A 13,989-nucleotide genomic window follows, 5' to 3' on the forward strand; every position below is an offset into this window, starting at 1 on the left:
AATAATGAGAGAGTCATTGATCGGCTGCCTCCTGCACATCCCCGACTGGGGATGGAGCCGGCAACCCGGGCATGTGCCCTGACTGGGAATCGAACCCTGATCGCCTGGATCCTAGGTCGATGCTCAACCGCTGAGCCATGCCCAGCCGGGCTCCAGTTTTTCTTTATATTGATTCTATCTTGCAGTCACCGAGATTTTTAACTTTAATTTCAGTTATTAAAAATATTTTTTAATCAATGTAACACATATTCATAATTTTGAAAGCCAAACATATGATTAGGCTTATAAAGAAAAAATAGCAGTGCCTTTCCCACCCATCAAGCCCCTCTCCAGAGGTATACACTTTATATTTACATATTATATTTATATTTTTATACAGTAACACTTTTGGCCATTTTTCTGCTATTTACTGCTGTGTTCCTAAATATACACTTACAATTTTTTCTTCATTTATTGTTTTAAGGGGAAATATGGCAGCTCTTTCACTCTCCACACAATTTATTTCTTTTCAACCCCTTAATAAAGTTATTTAACACTTTTCACTAAATCATTAGTCAAGTAGTATAATACTATGATTTAAACGAATGTTTTTTGCTGCTAAGTCAAACAGTAAAATATGACCAGGGCTCCTTTCTTGTATAGCCCTTTGTTTTACCCAGAGTTGATAATTGCCTTGTCTTTATTTTGTCTACTACAGTATATTGCTTTTATTGTTGCTGAACTCTCCAATATCTTTGTCAAATGTGTAATAGTGTATTTTATGCATGCTCAAACACTTCCTTACCATCCCCCCACCCCATACTTTCCTCCTGGAACCCCTGGGCAACAGTCTGGAGGAGTTATTGTCCAGATCTGCTGAGTCACTACTGGCCTGAGATTTCTGTTTACTGCTGTCCTACATTAGATGCTTTGTTTCTTAAATCCCAGTCTTCCTCAGTTTAGTTGGAGTGCATCCCCCAGTGGCTTTTTGGGAAAGGATGCATATAAACGCAGATTTTTTGAATCCCCACATATATGAAAATAAATCTCGATCAGTATAGTTGGGATGACAGAATTCCAGAATAAAATTTATTACTAACACTCAATTTTAAAAGCATCACTCTATTGTTGTATCACTTCTGTTGTTAAGAAATCTGATGCCATTTCCATCCTCACACATCCCATGTGACCTGTTTTTCCCCTTTCAGTTAACTTTTAGGATTATCTCTATATTTTGAATTTTATAATGATATCCTCGTGTGGGTCTTTTTCTATTTATATGCTGGTTATTTTGCAAGTTGTTTTAGACTGAAGACTTTTATCTTCCAGTTCTTTGAAAATTCTTTTCTTATTTTATTTTTATTAAGAAGCCTGTTTGTCTTGCTGTCTTATGAGTCAGACATTACGTCTTCTGGATGGAGCTTCCGATTTTTCACCTTTCCCCTTCTGTTTTCCATCTCTGTGAGCTCTTTTTTTCTCGCTTTGGAAAGATTTCCTTGACTTTATCTTCTAGTCTTTTTGCTGATCTTTCACATTTTCAGCTATCCAATTTTAAAATCCAAGAGCCCTTTCTTGATTGCTGTTCACTATTTTGGTTTAGTATTTCTTCTTGTTTCCGTCATACATTTTATTCTTTTTCCTCTTTTAGGACATTAATCAGATGTTTTCTTTTTCTTTTTTGTTTTGTTTTGCTTTGGATTTTAAGATTATTCTGCTCCCTGCATTATCTCTTTCCTCTGAATCCACCCTTTCGCCCCTGTCTCTGCTGATTGTTGGCAGTGTCCTCGTGTGTGAGGGTCGGAGCCAGTAAACTGGTTGAAACCTGCATGTGCGATCACAGCTGGTCCACTGGTGGGTCTCACGATGGAGTCACCGGGTTACAAAGCAGAGTTTTTTTCATGGAATGTGTGTATGGAGCAAGGGGACCACTCAAAATGTTGCTATTTGGACTTTTTTTTTTTTTTCTGGGAGAGATTTTTTTTTTTAAAGGTGTGTGTGTGTGTGTGTGTGTGTGTGTGTGTGTGTGTGTTTAAGAGTTTGACCCTCTAAATTCCTGCATGGTGGGCTGATAGTCTGTTTTCAGGCTTTCTGACTGCAAGGATGGGAAAGTGGCAGGAGACCTGCCACTTCTTTTCTTTGAAATGTGACGCTGTTGCGCAGGGCTCACGGGAGAAGAATGGGGCTGGAATAGGGCCGTGCTGGTGCATTAGCGCGATGTGTGTGTGTGGGGGGGGAGGGGGGGGTTGTGGCTAAAATGCACTGTGGCCTGGGAGGTGTGGACTTGCCATATATGTACTTTTTATTCCCCTTCAGTTCTTCTCAAGGGGGAGAAGTTCATGTTTTGGTCATTTCGGTGGGGAGGTTGGACCTGCCGCTTTCTCTTCTGATCGGCTCTGCAGCTGGGCGGCAGTAGGAAGTCATTTCCAATTTCTCACCCAAGTGAGCCCTGTTCTCCACAATTTTTGCAGTATCGAGGGAGCAAAATATTTACAGTTAACAGCCATGCAGTTCAGTGAAAATGATGGGTCTTGCCCGCCCTGGAACAAAAGTATTCCTCATCCGGTGTGTGTGAGGCTTAAGAGATGAGAGGGTGGAATATTTGCATGTCCTCAGAGTTCCAGAGGCAGGCCGAGGCTGGAGTTACAGCCGAGCCCTTCTGCGTTCTTTGTTTCGGTCACGGTGTCCAGGAAGGAAATGGTACAGGGTGCTGAGGAATTTCAGCCAAGGTCATTTATCTGCTTCACTTCAGAAAAGGTTAGATGGTTTTGCCTTTGAGCTGATGTTCCTAAGAAACCGATCTTACTGGCACCTGGATGGTGATGGTAAAAATAATAGTTTATATTTCCCCAGGGCTCTCCAGTTGATGTGGTGGTAACTAATACGAATTCTTACCTAATCCTCACAATCATCACTTGAAGTAGGGAGTTTGGGGAACTTATCTAAGACTTCACAGGAGTGAACAAAGAGGCCAGGACTTAACTCCAAGGTCCTGACTGCTGATCTTGTGTTCCTTCCATCCTGCCAGCCTTTCAAAGCGACTTGACTCAGTAAGACTTTCAGGACATTAAAGGATTTTGTCCCATCTCAACTAAATGCCTGATAATGAATGATGCTCTTTTTCAAGTAGCCTCCTCTGGAGGTGCTAGCTATTTTTTTGATCAAAAGGAGTGTGCAGCCCGGCCGGCATGGCTTATCGGTTAAGCATCGACCTAGGATCCAGGAGAACTCGGTTTGATTCCCAGTCAGGGCACATGCCTGGGTTTCGGGCTCGATCCCCAGTCAGGGGCATGCAGGAGGCAGCCTCATCACTGATGTTTCTACCTCTCTCTCCCTCTCCCTTCCTCTCTGAAATCAATAAAATATATATTTAAAAAAAAAAAGGTTTGTACATACAGTTATGCCTCTTTGAAGTTAGAAAGATAAGGAAAATGTCATTGCTGATTCAGATACATTTTTATAGTCTCATTGCAGAGGTGGGGTGGGTGGTGGAAAGAAGACTGGACTTTGAATCAAGAGCCTCATGCCAGCACCAGCACTAACCTGTGTGTGAGTTCAAGCAATTTTCTCAACCTCTGTGAACCGCCAGCTCCTCCACTATAAGATGGAAGTAATAACGACCTCCCTGGGTTTTAGTAAAGATTATTTGCAATATTAATATAATTTTAGTGATAGTAACAAGAAAATAGCGAAATAATTACTCAGCACATGCCAGGTACCAATCTAATCACATCACATGTACTTACTCATTTTATCTTCACAACAGAGCTATGAAGTTGACGCTGTTGTTTTTAGTTAGGGAATTTGAGACATAGAAAGGTCGTGTAATTCGTCTAAGGTGACATAGTTAATAAGTGGAGAAGTCAAGGTAGGAGTGAAAATATAACATAAAGCTTGGCACATGCTAGTTAATCTGGTTCTACATAAGGTAACGCTTCTCCGTTACATAGCAAATATGCCAAATGCCAAGACTCACTAGTAATGATGTTCTTGAATTACTCAAATAGAAAGCAGACTTTGAAAAATCTGCCAGTTTCACAGTCGTTTTTGGTGTGTCACTTTGTCATATATTTAGGGTCCCTGGTTTCACGCTAGGGGTCTTAGACTAGTAAGAAAAGGACTTGTGTTTTCCTGTTCATATCCTAAACTGTCAACTCACGACATATAACTCTCCTGACTTGGACCCTTCAAAACACAGCAGTATAATTGTGGTAGCCGCCGTAATCTATTCGTGATTGATTAGTGAGAATAGTGTTTTAGTATTTTCCCCTTGAGTAAATTTCTGATGTAGTTGGTATTAAAATAGAATTGATTGAAAGTAGAAAAAGGACATTTCTATGTAATGCAAGAAGAAAAGGAGTATTTTTTGTTTGGGTTATTACTTGGACTTGGAGGATCAGTAGTAACAGCCTAGTGGACGTTGTAGAAATCAGGGGCAGGGGTGTTTAGAGGAGCTTCTTTTTCTGTTTTTCACTCTAACTTTGCATGTTTTTCAAATCTTAGGATCACACAGGAGCACCTCTATTATATTGGGATGGTGGACAGAAAATACATTTAATATGGGCTGGAGGGCATCTGTCTTAGCAGCTGTTAAGGGAGTTATCAGTCCAATCAATGGACTTTTAGAAATCTCTTCTTATAGTTGAAGGTGGCTGTGCCATTGCTCTCTGATAAACATTGGATTTTTTTTTCCTGTGCATTTATTTTACAGAAGTTGTGGTGTTACCTATCACTTTAGCAGTCAAAGCCTGCAAATTGATGTGCATCTGCAGGGGCTCCTGCAGATGACTAAGTCTAGGAATAGGTGGTGAGAAGCATGCTTGGTTTTCAGTAATCTGTCGGGTCACAGAAATGTCATAGCCACATGAAGGCGCAGGAAAGGGGTGTGTCTGACTGTGATTGTGAATAGAAATAGACCAGTGTCTTTGGGGAAGCAGGCCTGTTTTGTAATTCTGTGCCAGCAGCAGGGAGGGGGACTCTCCCTCTTTTGCCATGGTGTCATGGTGACTACATCTCAATTTTCTGACATGCTTTGGTGGTGGCCATTGTCAACTCACCCCAATCACATCAGCTCTTATACATTTAGCATTTTAACCTGTTGTTCAAAATTTTCTTGGGCTTATGTGTCCATGGAAGTACTCACAGTCCCTGCTCACTGAGCCGATTGCAGTGGAGAGAAAATATAAATTGAATATTTACACACAGAGAGGCTGTGCAGGTGGCTGGGGGACACGTGCCTGGCGTTTTACTATATTCTCGTGAATCATTTGCTCAACAAATGCTTATCTTCTGTAACCTAGGGACTTAGATACAGCAGTGAATCCGTATGTCCATTTATAAAATAATCTCTTATAAAGCCACAGTGAACTATGGGGAGAATTTAAATGCTGAAAGACTATTAAAACAGGAATCAAAGGACAAATAATAGCGTCAGCTTATCCCATGGGCCTCTAAGTCAGGAACGGGATCACTTGACAGAATGTAACTTTAGGGGATCGGTCCTTGCTAGAGAAAGCCGAGGAAGTGACCGTTTAACTCCAGTTTTAAGGGTCTGAGTGTCTACACACAGGGGGACCTTTCCCTCTGGCTTCTCATGGGATTTCCTTAAAAAGGACTACAGTTTGGGGCTGGGCTGAGGAACAGAGTTTGAATGCTAGATTAACGAATCAAATGCAACCTTTGCAAGCTGCCACCTTTGGAACAATGTTCCCAAATAGGGAGAGAATTGGGAGCTTCCAAAGAAAGACTATAATCTGATAAAAGTGACATTCTAGTGGTTGCAGCCATTGGCTGTGAGAGCCTATGTTTTAGTGTAATTAGGTAGGTAAGTCATAAAGGGGTGGGATTTATTAACCAGAAACATGAGTAACCTTACCTAGTAGCCAAAAAAATGTTGGTCCCAGTATGTGAATTGCTTGCACACTTAGATTAGGGCTCTTTATACACCAGGAAAAAGAGCCAGGATGCACTGGAGCTGGTATTTGGGCCCACATTTGAGTTGACATGGTGTGGTGTCTACTTCTCACTGCCTTTCTCTGGGTTCTTACTAAGGTGAGCACAAGCTACACTTTGGAATATTTATAAACCTCACGAAGATTGTCTTCATTGAGGAAAATCAAGCCAGAAATATTAAGTGAGCTTGCCAAAGACATATAGTCATGGAGCAAAACTCTGAATTTATGTCCTGGTCTTTACTCAGCATTCTCTGGAGAGTTAGGAACCTGTCCACAAGACCATCCTCACTTCTGACACCAGTTTCAAGGGCAGGGGTCTCCAAGACCATACTCATGTTTGATATTTTGCTAGAAGGATCCACAGAACTCACTGAAAGTTGTTATACTCACAGTTATGGTTCATTACAGTGAAAGGCAACAGATTAAAAGCAGCCAAGGGAAGAGATGCATGGGATGGAGCCCAGGCAAATTCCAAATGCAGAGCCTCCAGCTATCCTCTCCCAGTGGAGTCCCAGACAGTGTTGACTCTCAGCTGTGATGTGTGGCACTGTGTAGGGAGTATTGCCAACCAGAGAAGCTCATCTGAGCCTGGAGTCCATACTTTTAATTGGGACTTGGCCACATAGTCATGGTTGACTGTCCACAGTAACCTCAAGTCTCCAGCCCCTCCGGATATTGAGCTGGTACCATGTGACCCAAAGCCTCTGCCCTAAGTCACGTTGTTAGACGATCTTGCATATCCCAAGGCCCCAGGTAAACAAAGATGCTTTCACCAGGCAGGACATTGCAAGGGCTTAGAGCTTGCCTCCCAGGAGCTGAGGGCAAAGACCAGACCTCCTTTTGGACATGGCTAAATTCTTTACTACACACTCTTAGAAGCAGGATGACCATGAGAATAGTGATAATGATGATGATGATAGTAACTGTGATGTCACATGAGGAAAGAAGAAAGAGATGCCATTATAGGAAGAGCCACATGCATCTTGCTGTTGGATGCTTTTCTTCCAGTAATTGTTATTTTTTTAACAGATGAGATGGAGGAGGTTACAGGTTTTAAAGGGCAGTGGATCTTTAAAATGGTTGGCATTTTTGAATGATTGATTGTGACTTTATGGCCTTTTCTTTTTTCATTAAGTTCAAAATGAATGATCCTGTTTTAAAAGCTGATCAACCCTGCATTAAAAACAGCTCCACACTCTCTTCTCGTGTTTAGACTTATCTAGACAGGGGAAAGAGTGTGAGTCAAGGGCAACTTAACACATGACTTTTGGATTGCTATAATTTTTAGCCAAGGAAGTCACAATCAAAGCCAGATTTTAAACAGTTTGGAGACGGGTTTCTTTTGTTTAGATAAGACTGAGGTTTTCATAGCAAATACTATTATCCCTCATTGCTAATGGGATCCTTGATGAAATGATTTTAGTTTTGTGGTGATTATAAAGTGAGAGATTATAATTTTGCTGAATTAACTCCATTGATTATTTGCATTGGTTGGATTATTTATGTGGATTTTATTTCATGTTGTCTAAATTGCAAGTGTATGGATTTTGAGAAACCTGTTAGTAAGTAAAGGAAGTATGACATGCTAGGAGGGTTGACTACCGTGAGGGCAAAGGAACTGTTGCTCTGCATACAAATAAACGCTAGGATTTAGGTACAAAATAAATTAGCCTAAGAGCAGTGGTCTGAAGCTCTAAAGTAGGTTAAGGGGACTGATCTCACCAGCAGGACAAATTAATCTCTAAAGGCATATAGTCAAGAAAATAAGTGGACAAAATAGTGTCAGTGGTTTTAAGTTAAAGGAGATAGGGGTGGAGGGTGGTGGGGGGAGGAGATCGTCCAGGATGCAGTTAAGACCTTCAGGAATTTCTGTTGGCAGAAGTGATTATAACAACAGCAGGCACAAACCCTTACCCAGAACAGATTCATAAGCCTCTTTGCAGATAATTAAAAATAGTATCAGTTCTGGTGAGCCCTGTCAGCAAGTGAACCTCTCCAAGGATATATAGAACTATCCACCCCTACCCCAGGAGGGGAGAAATTACATATCTCCGTGGGGAGCGATGATGGTGCTTATGGCGCTGAATGCCTGTGACTGCAGGGAGCAAATCCCAGCACCGCACAGGGCTGGGGACCCCCCCCCCAAGCTGCATTCTCAGTGCTGATTCACTGCCTGCCCCTTTGGCCTCCTGTGTGACCCGAATATTCAAGCTGATAAAAGTTTACAGTGTGATTTTTAAATGCTTAGCTGGTTCTTTGGGTGAGGACATTTTGCCATTTGGAACTGTTTTCAGGGTTGCCATCAAGTTTTAAAAGAGATACTTACTACCCTTCCATTGCCCTCACTCGTCTAAACTTTGTTGGACCTAGAAATTCTTCTCTCGAGCATGGTGACTATGGTTAATACTGGATTGTGCATTTGAAAGTTGCTAAGAGACTAGTTCTTAAAATTCTCATCACAGAAAAAATAGTGTAAGTATGTGGTGATGAGTGTTAACTGGACATATTGTGATTATGTCACTATGTTCCCGGTGGAAATGGGGTCATTCCATGGGGTTGCAAGAAAAGCATTTCGGGGATCCACGTATGGGAGGGTGAGATGTAGAGGCAGGATTTACTAGGATAGAACTAGAAGGCTGTCCCCAGGTTCCCGATGTCTCAGCTCCGTCAGGCTGTGGAAGAGGTCCAGCCTTGTCTTCATCAAGCCTAAACGTAGGCCAGGGGCCAGAGACTGTGCCGCTGGTTTGGAGCCGCTTAGGGCCTGTGTGGCTGCCAGGCCCGCGTGGCTGCTAGAGAGAGCACGCGAACAAATGGGGGAACCCACGCAGGTTTTGCCATTTTATTTGGAGGGAGCCCTTGCCTTTGTTAAACTTAGATTATATTATCTTGGGCTTCAAAACTGACTAATCTCTTTTCCGGTCCTCCACCGCTTGTGCTGGGCCCTCCCCGACCAACCGCTTTTCTGGATCTTCCCAGGTTTTGTGTGCCTTATCCAATCGACCCTTTCCCAGGGCTAGAGCCTCCCCGTATGGTCTCCACCTTGGCTCCCACTGCACATCCATCCAGCAAAGGCATTTCCCTTTATTGTTTTATTACTCCCAAGGAAAGCCCGGCTAGTGACCAGTAATGACCCTCCTGCCCGCTTGGGGATTAGGTCCTGAGGGCGGGGTGCTGAGAGCTGCCTGTCGGCCCCGCTCCCCGGTTTCTTTGGCTGACGCCCGCTCCCCTCTGCTCCCTCCTGTTAACACCAACCGGCCGCCTGCGCTCCCAGCGGTGCCCGCCTGTGCTGCATCGTGCTGTTGGACACCCGAAACTAACAGACGTTACATGTCACTTACGTCTCAAATTTTTATTTATTTTTTATATATATATTTTTAAAATATATCTTTATTGATTTCAGAGAGAGGAAAGGCAAGGAAGAGAGAGAGATAGAAACATCAGTGAGGAGAGAGTCATTGATCGAGCCCGCAACCCAGGCACATGCCCCGACCGGGAATCGAACCCCGATCGCCTGGATCCCAGGTCGACGCTCAACCGCTGAGCCCCGCCCGGCCGGGCTGTCTCAGATTTTTAAAAAATTCTTCTCCTCTCCGCCTGATCCCAGCTTGCCTCGTTCTCCCGTTGCCCGCTCACTGTCAGGCTTTTGGAAGAAGTGTCAGGAGGCCACATGCAGTGTGCAAGCTGGGCTGGGTGAAAGGCGAAGGAGCTGAGCACAGTCGGGCGGGGACAAGTCAGTCCTCCCCGGGCGGGAAATAGCACCGTGGCAGAGGCGACGGATGGTGCCAGGTGGGCCCTGCGAGTGTCGCTGGGATCACCTCGTAAAGTCTGTGATTTTCTAACCACCGCGCTGTACACCTGAGACTGATACAGGATGATGGGGGGGGTGGGGGGGGCAAGCTGATTGACTTCCTGTCACCAGGCCCTGAGCCTCGGACCAGGAGCGGAGGGTCCCCGTGACGATGCAGTGTTAAGGAGATGACGGGTGCTCGATTGGGGTGACAGAGGAGACAGGACACGGGAAGTCGCGGAGCGTGCATCTCAGCGCGCAGAGTCCTCCCTGCTCTTCCCCTCGCTCCGCACCGGGCTGCGTGAGGGGCGGGTGGTTTTTCTGGAAAAGCAGGTTGAGCCCTCAGTCCCGCTGGGCAGCTTTACTGGAGCTGCCGCGAGCTGTATAATTGGTGTGGTTGGTGACACCGTTCGCCGAGCAGCAGCGGTTTAAACACTTCTTTCAAAAGTTCTTTTGTCAGAAAATACTTCTAATCAAAGGGCTACCGTATAATATCGACTTACTGTATCTTTTAAATGGCGTGAGATGCTGAAAGTGACGGGGACGCAGCCTGGGTGCGAGGCAGCGGCCTGCGGCGGTGCTGCGGGGCCTGCACTTTCTGCTTTCCGGTGGCACTGTGTCCGGTGACGGTGACGGTGACGCAGAGCAGCACCTTCAGTGAGAGCAGCAGCTGAATAGCTCCGAGTCCAGGGGGAGGTCCCCAGACTTCCGGCTCTGGTGTTAATTGCAGAATGGGGACCCATCTGCCACTTCCTGCCCCGGATGGCGTGAGCGGAGGGGGCAGGAGAGAAAAACCACAGGGCCCAGGGGGGATCCAGGGACTAGGGCTCAGAGCAGAGCGTGGCCACTGCGAGGTCACGCCCTCTGACAGTGCCACTTGGCTGAAACTCCAGAGCGAGGAAGGACCTTCTGTGTTCACGGCGGTTGCCAGGTCCCCTCGGAAACCTGCTTTGGCTTCTTCCTTAGAAGTCTCAGAAATCATGTGGCTGCATGTTATATAAAGTCAGTTTTCCAAGGTGACTGGAAAAGTTTATTTTCTTTTATTGCTTCTTTGATCTCTCAGGTGTATGTGTTTGTGACACACACACACACACACACACACACACACACACGAGCATCCTAGGCTCTGTCCTTCCCCAAATGCTTCTCATCTTCCCTAACTTTCCCTAGGTTGGCTAGTGTTTCAAGGCCTAGAAGGAAAAACCTCTAGAACCTTAGCTGGGGCCAGTTGATGCTTTGTGCAATCCCCCCCCCCCCGCCCCAGCTGATACACAACAAATGGCCCCTTTCTTGACAGCTTAATAGCTTTGTCTCTTTGCCTTACTCAACCTTTATCAATTCTTGACTTCACTGAGCACCTCTTCCATCTAGAAACACTAGAAAACCCTCTGGCCAACACTTCCCTTGGCTTCTCCATAGCACACTCTATTGCATTTCCCCCCCCTTCTCTCCCCCCCTCCTTCCATCCCTCTCCCCCCCTCTCTCCCTCTCTCTCTCCCCCCTCCCTCCCTCTCTCTCCCTCTCTCTCTACTCCCCCCCCCCTTTTCGCCCCAGTCTCCTTTGCTGGCTCAAACTCCTCTACCAGGCCTCACTTGCTGGAGGGCCTCCGGCCTGGTCCTCAGCCTTCTTTTCCTCTGTATGCTCCCCTCCCATGTTTCCCCAGCTAGTCCTGCGATTCAAAGCGTTGTCATCTGCTCTGTCCAGTAGACTTTTCTGAGGTGATGGAAATGCTCTATCTGCAGTGTGCATTATGGTAGCCACTAGTCATGTGTGGCTACTGAGTACTTGAAATGTGGCTAGTATGACTAAGGAGCTACATTTTATTTATTTTAATGCATCTACATTTAAATAAACACATGTGGTTAAGGGCTACTGTATTGAGCAGCCCTAGTATAGATCATTGTGTGTATAAACTATGGGTGATAACCTGGTTATGGCCTGTGTTTTTAAAAAATAAAATAGAATGGAAAATATCAAGAGGTATTACATATAGTGTTATCTTTTTTCACAAAACTTTTTAGTTATATCTTTGTCTACTAGGCTGCTATAACTATTTGTGGGTCACGGTAGTATTTTAGTTTGTTTTTTTAGTTGAAAGCCACTGATCTGGGTGCTAGCGGGGCCCATCTTTATGCATTCAGCCATGAGCTGAAACCCAAAGTCATCTTTATCTGTCCTCTTGATGTCATCCCTTAAATGTTTAGTAGGCATCTCATATCTGTAAACTTTTTTTCCTCTCCAGTTATCCCCCATCTCAGAAAATGCCACCACCTGTCTTCTGTTCTTCTGATGAGGGTCCTTAATTCCCTTCTTTCCTGTCCCCGCTCCCCACTGCTCCCTACTCGCACATTCAGCCCACCAGCAGGGTCTACTGCCTTTGCCTCTGAAGTGGGTCCCAAATCTACCCACGGATTTCCACTTCAGTTTCCATCAGCTTAACTCCAAGCCACTGGCATCCCTTGCCTGGACTCCTGCAGCAGCTCCAAATTGATCTCTTCTACTCCTGTCTTCATAAAACCCATTCTCCCCACAGCAGCCAAAGGGATCTTTTAAAAACCCAACCAGATGACGCTCTTCTCCTTGAAAGCCACTGGTGGCTTTCCGTTGCACCCAAAATGACCTCTCATCATCTAACTGTGGCCAACAAGGGCCTGGAGACCTGGCCCTAGCATCTCCACCATGGCTCCCACCATGCTCACCTTGGCTTTTCTTTGCCAGGAATGCCCACTTTCTCACTTGTTTCTCTGCAAGGCTTCTGCATGTAGGCCATGATCTTCTCCAAGCTGGCTTTATTTCCTTAATTCAGGTCTTAACTCAGATGTCATTTCCTCAAAGGGGCCGCCCTTCTCTGACCAAATGAGTGTCCCTAACCCAAGTCTGAGTGATCTGTTTTGGAGGTAAATGAGATACGTTGCTACTTACATAGAGTATTCTTGAATAATAGGAACCAAGAGGCATTGATCAATATTTTTGATTATAGAGATCCTTGAATTTTCTTTGTGAATCATATGTAATCAACAAAATCTTTCTGTTGCAAGTGGTGGTGTCCAGTTTCTATCTGAAGAATATGTATTGATCTTGCTATTTTTAAATTTACTCATCTGAGCATCTCATTATGCAAATTTAGTGAACAGTTTAAAACATGCACAGTAGACTCTGTTGTTATAGACATATAAATTATGTTAATATGAAATGTAAAATGAAACTTTCATTAATTTTAATATGTCATAAATACAAGATGAGTTATTTTAACTTTTTAATCACTCAGATTTTTACAGAACATAATCAATGCTTTGAGGAAATTTGACTTTGATTTAAATTCCCGAATTACTCATGCCTGAAGAAGAGAGGTCTGTGGTTTAGGACACATTATTTCTTATCTTATGTTAGTCTTTATTTTTATAATGATCTTTATGAAAGCGATATTAAAATAGTGAAGGAAAACTACCAGATGTATTAACAAGATAAATGATAGAGTTTATAATTCTGACTTTTGCTTAAAAAAAAGAGGAAGGAAATCTACACCCACATGCTGGAACTTTTCCCTGCAGTCCGTTGAGTAACATTCCAAAAATGATGAAATTGAAATTGTATATGCATCATACTATGCATTGTTAAGTCACATAGTAAAAGGGGCAATAGGGGATGCATTTTACTTTTCAAAGTGGAAGCTGACTATATGTGGGAAAATTTTGCATTATTTTATCCTAGAAAAATTTTAAAATGAGATAAAATAGGGTTCAGAAACTGAAAATAGGGCCTCATTTTATTCACATGGATTTCATTCTGTCCAGGTTCAGAAATGGTGGTGATCAAAATGGCTTTGTCCTTGGACCCACTTCGGGAATTGCCGTCCAAAGGGAATAATCTAAATTGCAGGCAAGGACTAACACACAGAGATGTTAACTGGGGCATTGTCTACAATTTTGAAAAGCCAAGAACCAATCAAATATCCAGTGATGGGGGAATTAAGCAGATTGTAGAAAATCTGTACAATAAAGGACTGTATAACCATTAAGATTAATTTTTAGAAAGGCAATTTAATGTTGTGGGGAAAGGCTTTGACATAATGCTGAGCAGGAAAAAATGATGTATTTGTTCAGTATGATCTTAATTAGGTAAAAACTGCTTTCCATAGAAGAAAATATGTTAATCGTGGTTTATTCTGAGGAATAATTGTTGCTGGTTTGTATTTTCCACGCTTTCTAGGACAAGCTCATATTACTTTTATAACAGCAAAAAGATTATTAGGAAAGGAAATAGGGGTGTCTA

At 43.7% G+C, this 13,989-nt stretch overlaps 1 protein-coding gene across 2 annotated transcripts in view; it reads left to right on the forward strand.

The window, feature by feature from the left end:
* The window catches only part of PPP1R14C (protein phosphatase 1 regulatory inhibitor subunit 14C), a 58,780-nt gene that overhangs the window by 41,496 nt on the left and 3,295 nt on the right, over nucleotides 1–13,989 (forward strand). Inside the window, exon 4 of one of the 2 annotated variants that reach the window (XR_013998985.1) lies at nucleotides 13,512–13,596. The exons of the other annotated variant lie outside the window; for it this stretch is intronic. The gene's annotated coding sequence lies outside the window, so the exon portion shown is untranslated. The remainder of the gene's footprint in view (nucleotides 1–13,511; nucleotides 13,597–13,989) is intronic. 2 annotated transcript variants of the gene reach the window in all.

The sequence above is a fragment of the Miniopterus schreibersii genome (genome assembly GCF_964146895.1).
Source record: "Miniopterus schreibersii genome assembly, chromosome: 6".
NCBI lineage: Eukaryota > Metazoa > Chordata > Mammalia > Chiroptera > Miniopteridae > Miniopterus > Miniopterus schreibersii.